Source organism: Phascolarctos cinereus, unplaced genomic scaffold (genome assembly GCF_003287225.1).
Source record: "Phascolarctos cinereus isolate Bilbo 61053 unplaced genomic scaffold, phaCin_HiC Scaffold_9;HRSCAF=440, whole genome shotgun sequence".
Taxonomy (NCBI): domain Eukaryota; kingdom Metazoa; phylum Chordata; class Mammalia; order Diprotodontia; family Phascolarctidae; genus Phascolarctos; species Phascolarctos cinereus.
This window is the reverse complement of record NW_027556402.1, coordinates 26821687-26832654: the sequence shown is the minus strand read 5'-3', so window position 1 is coordinate 26832654 and position 10968 is coordinate 26821687. Positions and strand designations below refer to the sequence as shown.

Genomic DNA, 10968 nt, shown 5'->3' with positions numbered 1-10968 from the left:
AAAAAACCCTCTGATTCAAGGACCAATTCAATCTCAAATCCATTACTAATAATCCTGTATGTATAAAGAATTTTACACATATATATGCATACACACATATGTGTGTGTTTACATGGATATGTATATGTGAGTATGTTATATACATATTTCAAACACATCTATTTGTACATATACACATACAATATATTTAACATCTATTTCTACATATGTATATGTATAAAATATTTATATGTGTATACATAATATGTGTGTGTATAATATAGCTATAATATCTATGTTTATAGACATGTATGTATGTATGTATATTATATGGGGCTGCTAGGTGGTACAGTGGAAAGAGTATTAGGCCTAGAGTCAGGAAGACTCTCCTTGAGTTTAAATCTGGCCTCAGACCCTTACTAGCTGTGTGACACTGGGCAAGTCACTTAACCCTGTTTGCCATCATCTGTAAAATGAGCTGGAGAAGAAAATGGCAAACTACTTCAGTATGTTTGCCAAGAAAACCCTAAATAGGGTCAAAAAGAGTTGGACATTTCTAAAATTTTTAAACAACAGTGACCTTGAATGGTTGATGGAGTTGTGAACTTGTCCAACCATTCTAGAAAACAATTTGGGAGCTCTGGAAAAACAATTTTATAGGAGCTCTTTTTGTGGTGGCAAAGAATTGGAAATCAAGGAGATGATCATCAACTTGGGAATGACTGAACAACTTGTGTCATATGACTGTGATGGAGTACTATTGTGCTTTAATAAATGACAAGAGGGGTGGTTTAAAAAAATATGACAAGATCTGTTTGAACTGATGCGAAGTGAAGTAAGAAGAACCAGGAGATCATTGTGCACAATAACAGCAATGTTGTAATGATGATCAACTGTGAGAGATTTGGCTATTCTGATCAGTACAGTAATCCAAGACAGTTCCAAAGGACTCACGACAAAAAATGTTACCCACTTCTAGAAAAAGAACTGATGAACTCCGAGTTGAATTAAAGTATAATTTTTCTCACTTTATTTTTCTTGCTTTTTTTGGACATGGTATGAAGCATTATGCCCAATATTTGGGCATAATATGGAAATATGTTTTGCATGATTTCAAATGTATAATTGATATCATATTGCTTGCCTTCTCAGTGGATGGTGGTGGGAGTGGGAAGGCCCCACTTCGTGTAAGTTAAACTAGTTTTTCCTTTAAAAGTATTGAAATTTAAACCCAATTGCCTCGGGAAAAAATGACCCTTATTAGCTATATGACACCAGGCAAGTCAATTAACCATAACTGTCTTGCAAAAACAAATAAATAAATAAATAAAAGTATTGAAATTGTCCTTTACCTTTATTTGCCTCAGGAGCCTAAAGCTAATGCTGTTCATGTAATTTCATGATTAACTTGATTACAAGAACAGCCAGGATACCAGAAACTACCCACCTCCAGAGAGAGAATTGATGAACTCTGAGTGCAAATTGAAGTATAATTCTTTCACTTTCCTTATTTTTATTGTTTAAAAAAAAACCATTGCTTATCTGGAAGTATGTTTGCGTGATTTTACATATACAGTTCATATTACATTGTTTGCCTTCTCAGTAGGTGGGGGTGAGAATGAGAAAGAATTTGGAATTAAAAAAAAGTTTTAAAGGTTAAAAATAAATAATTTAAAAAAAGAATTTACTGTGTGTTGAGCATTGTCCTAAGTGCTAGCAATACAGAAACAATCAGGTAGTCTGTGCTTTCAAGGGAATTATATTTGAATGAGTGAATATAAGACATAAAAGAAAGTTATAAAGTAGGGGGCAATGTTGTTGGGGTGATTACTTATGAGGGGTGTGTTAGAGAATGTCCATAGAGTCAGAACTGTAGTCTTGAAAGGAATGAAGTCCTAGTTGAAGCCTGATTCTGAAATGTCAAACAAAAGAGATTTATATTATTCTAAAAGAAGTGGGAAACTTTTTGAGGAAGGGGACAAACAGTCAAATCAATGCTTTAGAAATATCAATTTGACAAGATTTTAAAATTGAGGAAAACCAAAATTTTCAAAGAGTAGTGAATGACCCAAAGGGCAATGGGGAGAAGTATACTATTATCTATGACTAGGTATACAGGACTGGAACTGCGATGTCATTGATAAAGGTCACTTCCAGATAAAGAAATTCTACTGAATGCAAGTCAGAACCTTCTCTGCAATTTAAAATCTTTAGAGAATTGAATAGATCCCTAAGAGGTTAAGTGATTTATCCAAGGTCTTATGGACAGTATGTGTCAGAGAATCATGAATCCAGAATCTCTTTTAACTTTGAGACTGGCTTTTAATCCATGATGCTATCTTGAGGGGCCTTATAATTGGAATCTTTTTACAAAGACCCATTGGAGGGCAAGTCCGGTGGCATCAGCCACTTTATTTATAGCTCCAGTAGTATATATTAATTAAGATGAATACTATTACAAAACTCAAAGTTGTATTTCGGGATCTAACAAGAGCATGACTTAGAGCAGTGAAGGTGAACTGATTTGCCCAAGGTGAGTCAGCCAATAGGTGTCAGAGGAAGGACTGAACTCATGCATTCCCAGCTCTAAATCTCTCTCTGTGTCAATCATGTTTACTCTCAACTATGACTTACTTTTAAGAAAGTTTTCATAAAGCATCATGAAGAGAATACTGGATCACACAAGGCGAGCTGGTAATTTAGTGAGAACAAGGGATAGTAAATGGGCAAATAATTCTGCACTGGTGTCTGCAGAATATTACAAGACCTCAAGGAAGGACTCCCATGCATTGGGTAGATCCTCTATGGAAGAAGTATTGTAAAACAAAGAACAGAGTCACACAAGATGAGACAGCATAAATGCATTGCAATCAACTCCGTTAGAAGGACTACATGACTTACAAGAGTGCAGAAAATTTAAAATTATTAAGAAAAGACCAAGAAGAGAAGTGAAATCTCTACTCTCCTCCAAGGAGAAAAAAAGGAAAAAAGTTATCATTAATCTAATATAAGAAAAATAGAAGCTATTTCCTTAAATAGCATAGCTAATGATCTGTAATATAGAAAATGTGATTTAGGATTATTAAGTTTGGCTCCCCAGGCATCCTAGTATGAGTGACATTGTCTTTAAACACCATGTGGCAATCCCTGAAGCACCTTTGAGATGCCCAGGGAAGACAGGGCTACCTGGAAATCCAATTACTTCCTCAAGATCATCCAATTTTGGGATGATTATCCAAAATGCTTCATTGTGGGAGCAGACAATGTGGGCCCCAAGCAGATGCAGCAGATCCGGATATCCCTCTGTGGGAAGGCCGTAGTACTGATGGCAAAAAACACCATGATGTGCAAAGCCATTCATGGACATCTGGAGAACAACCCTGCCTTTGAGAAACTGTTGCCTCATATTCAGGGAAATGTGGGCTTTGTGTTCACCAAGGAAGATCTGATGGAGATTAGGGACATGCTTCTGGCTAATAAGGTGCCAACTGCTGCTCGTGCCGGTACCATTGCCCCCTGTGATGTCACTGTGCCAGCCCAGAACACTGGTCCAGGTCCTGAGAAGACTTCCTTCTTCCAGGCTCTGGGTATCACCACCAAGATTTCCAGGGGCACCATTGAAATCTTGAGTGATGTGCAGCTGATTAAGACTGGAGACAAAGTGGGCGCCAGCGAGGCCACCTTGTTGAACATGCTGAACATCTCCCTCTTCTCCTTTGGGCTGATCATTCAGCAGGTGTTTGACAATGGCAGCATCTACAACCCTGAAGTTCTGGACATCAGGAAGGAGACTTTGCACTTTCGGTTCTTAGAGGGTGTCCAAAATGTTGCCAGCGTCTGTCTGCAGATTGGTTACCCGACTGTTGCATCAGTACCCCACTTGATCATCAATGGGTACAAGTGGGTCTTGGCTGTAGCTGTGGAGACTGAGTACACCTTCCCACTTGCTGAGAAGGTGAAGGCCTTCCTGGCCGATCCTTCAATATTTGCAGTGGCCACCCCTGCGGCCGCTGCTCCAGCTACTGCTGCACCTGCTGTTGCCACTCCTGCCAAGGTGGAAACCCATGAAGAATCAGAAGAGTCTGATGAAGATATGGGATTTGGTCTATTTGATTAGCAAACAGGAAACAATTATCTCAGACAGTTTATTTGTGAAACAAAGAAATAAAAGTGCTCATTTTAAAAAAAGGATTATTGAGTTTGAGGATGCCTATTTTTTGAGTTTGAAATTGTTTAAAATCAGTTTCATTTACATTTTTAAAATTTAGAACATACTGTTTTACAAGTTGTGTTATTAAGGTTTCCAAGACCTATGGCAAATAGTCAAATAAACAAAAGACAAAAATCTCATTCTATGCGACCCCTTGATAGCCTAGAAATGATAAAACCCATTTTATGAATCTAGATTCTTGCCCAATGGTTTTTCTTGAAGCACAGCACATTTACGATTGATCCAAGATTTTGACAGGTTAAAACAAAGAGCAGAGTTAAAGGAGACACCCATTTCTATCACAATTGTCAAAGAGACATGCTGATATCCAAGGGCAGACTAATTAACTTCCATATTAATTAATATTCACAGACAATACTACAAGCAACCATATCTAGTATGGAGAACAGCACCCTCAGGAAAAAAAAAAGTATGATTTCAGTTCTCTTATCTCAAGGGAAGAGAGTAATTAATCAGTCCATCAGTAAGCATGTATTGTTTATTAAGTATCTGCAAAATTTGGGTGGACAGAAAGTTGGTCTCAGAGGAAGGAAGATCTGGGTCCAAATCCTGCCTCTGTCACATACTGGCTCTATGACTGTGGGCAAGTAACTTAATCTCTTGATGCTACAGGCCACTTTCTATGAATATAAATTGGCAGAGAAGGTACTGACCACATTGGTAGAGGAAATCTCCTTAACTGTGAGTTACTCATGTCAATGAAATCACAGATCCTGTGCCTATCCCTATTAAGTGTCAGTATGCCCAGAACTGGGGCTACAACAACAAACATGAAACACACCTTGCTCTTGAGGAACTTATATTCTATCTGAGAACAGTGTCACTTCTGGTCTATAGAGAAATACCATTACAAGAGAGGAAATGGAGTTGATGGTCTTGTTGCATATAAGGATATTTTCTTACAAGGTAGCTTGGTAAATAGAGTGCTGAACTGAAAAGTTAGGAAGACCTGGATACCTTGGACTCCTCTCCTCTCTGACCAGAGGGTTAGAAGGTGGAATGCCAAAATCCTCTTTATGCCTTCCTTAATGAAGGGCAGAAACTGGACTTTTCCCCCTCTGTTCACTCTATTCCGTATCTGTTGCTCTGCCTGATTTTAATTCCACTGAAAAAGATGCCATGATGCTGGGGACCCATTGACCTCTCCCCCTCCCACTTTCCTGCTTCTTTTTGTGTGTTGTCTCCCCCATTAATTTGTAAGGTCTTTGAGCTCAGGGATTTTTTTGCTTTTTATTAATTGTATCCACAATGCCAGGCACAGTGCCTGCTATATAGTAGGTGAAATATTTTTTGGATTAGATTCAAATCTTATGTCTGATGCTTATTTACTCTATGATCATGGACATGATACTTAATCTTTCTAAGCCTTAGTTTTTTCATCTGTAAAATGGAGAAAATCTACCAGTACTATTTACCACACAGGGTTGTCATAAGGCTCAAATGAAATAATGTATGTAAGGTACTCGGTTACATAATGGTAGTTATTACTTAAAAATTTAATTTTGCATGTTAAAACATAATAATCCTTGGAAATAAATCCTGGCAAACACGTAATAGTTTGTAGATCCTGAAATTTAAAGGCAAAGAGAGTATATGTCCTAAGTTGGATACCGAGAGCTGAAATACTACTAAGAGAGGGAATTTAACATCTCCCCAATGGGTATTTTGTTGAGTTTAATTTTAGTACTCCACCATACAACTCTCATAATGCTTTATGATGGAAACAAAATTAAATGTTTGATTTTACTTTCCAGCATTTATTTTCCTTACATAAAAGCTAAATTTAGGTGCTGTGTTTCAGGTGGTATGTGGGTTGTGATTCTTGGGGTTTTTTTTTAAAGGATTTACTATTGGTAAAATATTTGATATTTGAAAGGATTGGAGGTAGGTGATTCAATATTGATTCTACAGTGGGTATTGTAAAAGTCAGAATAAATAATTATTTCCCATCAAAGGAGAATTTTGATTTGGGAAAATATATAGAAATAAGTAGAGAGTAGCAAACAGCTGGACAAACACCCAACAGATATGCGAATCAAAAACATGTACCAATAGCATTTTTATATTTTACACAGGACAGAAAGGGAGAATATGTATCAATTATGACAACATTTTATAATGTGTCTTTTTAAAGGCTATGTCATATGTGTAGTTGGTTTCAAACTATTAGGAACAAACTGTGTAATAAAAATGCTATATTTATCACAGTCTGTGGGGTAAGAAAACAAGAGCTCCATCTCAATTGAAGTCCCCAAGAGTGCCCAGAGGAAAACCCATAGTCTAGCTGCAGTAGCAAGCACCACTTATTCAGCTGAACAAACAAAACCCAAATATTGAATTATTTTCCCAGGAACTAGAAAAACAACCACTTCCTTATTAGTGTCTCTTTCTAAAGTAAAAAGTTCCATGTCTCCCTTCAGCATCACTTCACTATACTCTTATTATTTTTAAAGGTATGTTTTTTCATATGGTTAGTTTTTGCTGTTTTCAACTCTTTAATATTACATTTGTAAATATACAATTTAAACAAAATTATAGATAATCTAATGATACTAGTAACTGAAAAAAAAGATAAAATTAGTCCGCAAGTTGACTTTTGATTTCTGCTCAGTTATCTCTCAATTACTTGCAAATAGATTACCCACACTCTAGATTATGCTAATTCTTTAAGGAGAACTTAACTGCCCAATCACAAACCAACCTCATGACTGCCTTCTACTCATACTGCCTGGGTGGGCTTTCCTCTTTTGGTCATGTTTTTTGTCACTTCTTTTTTGAAGTCTTACAAAGCCTTATTTGTTTATTTGTTTTATGTCCATAGAGGATTTGGCCAAGAGGAAGCTGGTCGAGGTTAACAAGATTAAAGGATGAGGTCCGACTTCTAGTTAAGGTAACTACATGAAAAATTGTAGAAGAGCCCAGATCTTTCACATATACTTCAGCAAAGATAGAGTGGGCTAGAGGAGTGGTCATCTGATGAAATTCTCTATCTGAGTCAGACAAATAAAGGTTGAAAAGAGGCACACAAAGAGTTAAGCATAAAATACATCAAATTCAATAGGAAAATAGGGAAAGGGAGATGGGAGATGTTTTAAGGAAAGAATGTGAGAGTAGATAGGCACAAACGAAACAAACTCCAGCACTGAGGGTGGATCAAAAGTATAAGAACAAGGGGGCAGCTAGGTAGCACAGTGGATAGAGCACTGGCCCTGAAGTCAGGAGGACCTGAGTTCAAATCTGGCCTCTGACACATAACAGTCACCAGCTGTGTGACTCTGGGCAAGTCACTTAACTTCAATTGCTTCACAAAAAAAAAAATATAAGAACCAGAGGTTGGGGTCTGGTCAAAGTAAAGAAGCACTAGAGTGGGAACAGACCACCCTAGTTATGGATTACTAATGTTGATTACATTCCCTCACTTTTACCATGTTCTTCTTAGTAAAAAGGGGGACAGAAAGCAATATGTGTGTGTGTGTGTGTGTGTGTGTGTGTGTGTGTGTGTATGGATATGATAAAGGGAAATTCACCATTAACAGCCATAATTATGAATACAAATAGTGAATGTTCTTGATTTCCCACGTGGCTAAGCTCCTTTAGGGTATCTCTGACCTCACCATCATTCCCCCAGGTCATTATCGTTGGGAAAACCCATCATCCTGCAAGATCAAATCAGCCTTGGCCCTTATACCACATCATCACCCTCTGCCTCTCATACTGAAGGGCAGAGACATGAACTCCCAAACCTCCATTTAAGCAAAGGGTTCAGGATAGACATCTAATTTCCCACACAGCTGCACTACTTTAGGACTTCTCTGGGTTCTCCATCATGCTCCCTGCTCCAGGTCAGATTCTCTGGGGTATGTTCTTTCCTCACTCAATCATAAGCTTCTTGAGGGCAGAAGCTATTTTTCCTTTATTTTCCATATTTGTGCTTAGCAGAGTACTTGGTATGTAGTAGATGCTTAATTTAAATGAGATAAACCAGTAAAAAAAGAAGGTAACAGAATGAATTTGAAATAAAAAAGAACCGAACAATATATTTATGAGAGACTTGAAATATAAAGATTCATACTGAATTAAAATAGGGCATTGAATTCATATGTACACACCCAGAGACACACACCCTACAAGTGGCCTAACTTCTAAGTACCTAAAGAAAAAAAAATAAATCATACAAGAGAAATGGGCAGCAAACAATTGCTATAGACCTTATGTGGCCCTTTCAGATCTAGATAAATCTGACAAAAAGAGAAATAAGAAAGAAGGTAAGTCTCTGAAAAGAACTTTAAAAAGATTAGATTGTGTAGACGCTTGAGCAGTTACTGAATGAGAACTGCCACGAGTATGTAATTATCTCAGTTATGCATGGCAGTCACCTTTATAAAAGAAAATAATCATTTTTGTGTTAAGGCATTAAACCACAAAAACAAAGAAAAGCAGCAATATTAAACACATCCCTTACTGACTACAACCAAGCAAAATCATAATCAACAAAGAACTTTTGCAGTAAGAAGTCAATCTTAAATGGAGACTCAAAAAATTTCCTTGAAAATTGATGGGTCAAATCATAGAAATAAAAAATAATTTCATTAAAGAAAATGAGACAACATACCTAAAGCATGATGTGCATCCAGAACACTTCTGGGGTGGAAGGTGGGAGGAATTATCTTTCTAAATGCTTTAATCAATAAAAGAGTAAATGAAGGGATTAAAGAATCTGACCTGAAAATTTAATAGCAACAAATAAAAAAGTAAACCAAACAGAAATAGAAATGTTGAAATTCAGAAAAGAGGTTAATTAAATTGGAAGGTTTTTTTTAAACCCTCAACTGTACCTGTTGTTCTAAAAACTAGTAAAACAACCTATTGCTTAGATTTATGAGAGGAGTTGCATTATATTGGTCAGGGTATTATCCCAATCATTTGCATCATCAAAGACAAATTGAATGCTTCAGGTTTTTGGCAGACCTTCACAGCTACCATAGCAATCTCAGGGTATATGACTTTTTTTTTTTAACATACATGCCTGACTAGCATTCTCATGTTTTTTCCATTATACCCAATTCTTTCCCACAAGTTTGATGGGCTGGGTTTTAAAGAAGCAATAGTGATAATAACTATATGTGTGTATGTATATATATATATACATATGTACATGTACTTGTAAATTGCAAAACAAATCCCCACATTTATTTACGTGTGTGTGTGTGTGTGTGTGTGTGTGTATGTCTCCATTAAGTAAGAAGGTGGGTGGCATACTTCATCATGAAACTTCTGAAAATGTCATTGGCAATTGTATTGATCAGAGCTCTTGAGTCTTTCAAAGGTGTTAGTCTCTACCATGTTGTTCTTATTGTATAAATTGTGCTTCTGGTCTCCTCATTTCACTCTGCATCTGTTTAGGACTTTCTGAGTTCCTCTGAAATGACAGCATTCATAATTTCTTATGGCAAAATCTCAATCAATAAACATTTATTAAGCACCTACTATGTAACAGGCACTATGCTAAGTTCTGAGGCTACAAAAAGAGGCAAAAGAGAGCTCTTCAATGAACTTACCTCATGGAGAAGAAAATATGACAACAAATATACACAAAACAACCTGTATTCAAGATAAATAGGAGATAAGTAACAGAGGGAAGGCACTGGAATTAAGAGGGATTAGGGACAGTTTCCTATAGAAGATGAGATTTTAGTTAGTACTGAAAGGAACCACAGGAAGTCAGTACTCAGAACAGAGGTGGGAGAGAGTTCCAGTCATGAGAGACAACTAGAGAAAATGCCCAAAGCTAAAAGATGGAGCATCTTGTTTGAGGGACAGAAGGCCACAGTCACCTTATCAAAGAGTATATATCAAGCAGGAAAGGGCTAGGTTGCAAAGGAATTTAAATGCCAAACAGAGCATTTAGTATTTGACTACTGGAGTTTATTACGTGTGGGTAGGGGTGCTGGTGACATGATTGGGTCTGCATTTTATGATACTTATTTTAATAGTTTAATAAAGGATATATTGGATTGGGGAGAGAATTGAAGTAGGCAGACTCACCAGCAGTCTGTTGAAATAATTCAGACAGCATGAGGTAATGAAGGCCTGCACTAGAGTGGTTGCTATGTCAGAGGAGAGAAGAGTATATATTCAAAAAAGGCTGCAAAAGTGAAAACCACAGACCTTGTCAACAAATTGGCTAATGGGGGAGGGGAGTGAGAGATAGTGAGGGATCTAGGAAGACTTGTAGGTTACAAGCCTGAGGGACTAGGAGGATGGTGATGCCCACTAGAGTAATAGAGAAGGTAGGAAGTAAGGAGGGTGTAATGGGGGAAATGAGTTCAGTTTTGGACATATTGAGTCTAAGATGTCTACTGGAGATGCAGTTGAAAATGTTTGAAAAGCAGTCAGAGATGTAAGATTAGAGATCAGCAGAGAGTTAGGATCAGAATAATTGGATTTGAAAATCATCAGCATAAAGATGGCAATTAAAAACACAGGAGTTCATGAGATTACCAAGTCAAGTAGTACATAGGCAGAAGACAACAGGGCCCAGGATCTAACCCTGAGGGAGATCTATGGTTAGAGGGAGTGATTTGGAAGAGAATCCAGAAAAGTAGAAAGAGAAGGAGTGGTCAAATAAATAGGAGGAGAACCAGGAGAGTTGTGTCCCCAAAGCTAGAGAGAAGAAAGTATTAGAGAGGAGAGAGTGATCAACAGTATCCAAGGCTTCAAAGAGGTGAAGGAGAACCAAGACCAAGAAAACCTGGCCA

General features: G+C 37.3%; 1 pseudogene; it reads left to right on the top strand.

Annotated features, from left to right (window-relative positions):
• The first annotated feature begins 3109 nt into the window (after positions 1 to 3109).
• On the top strand, positions 3110 to 4096 carry LOC110209851 (large ribosomal subunit protein uL10 pseudogene; annotated as a pseudogene).
• Positions 4097 to 10968: the final 6872 nt, after the last annotated feature.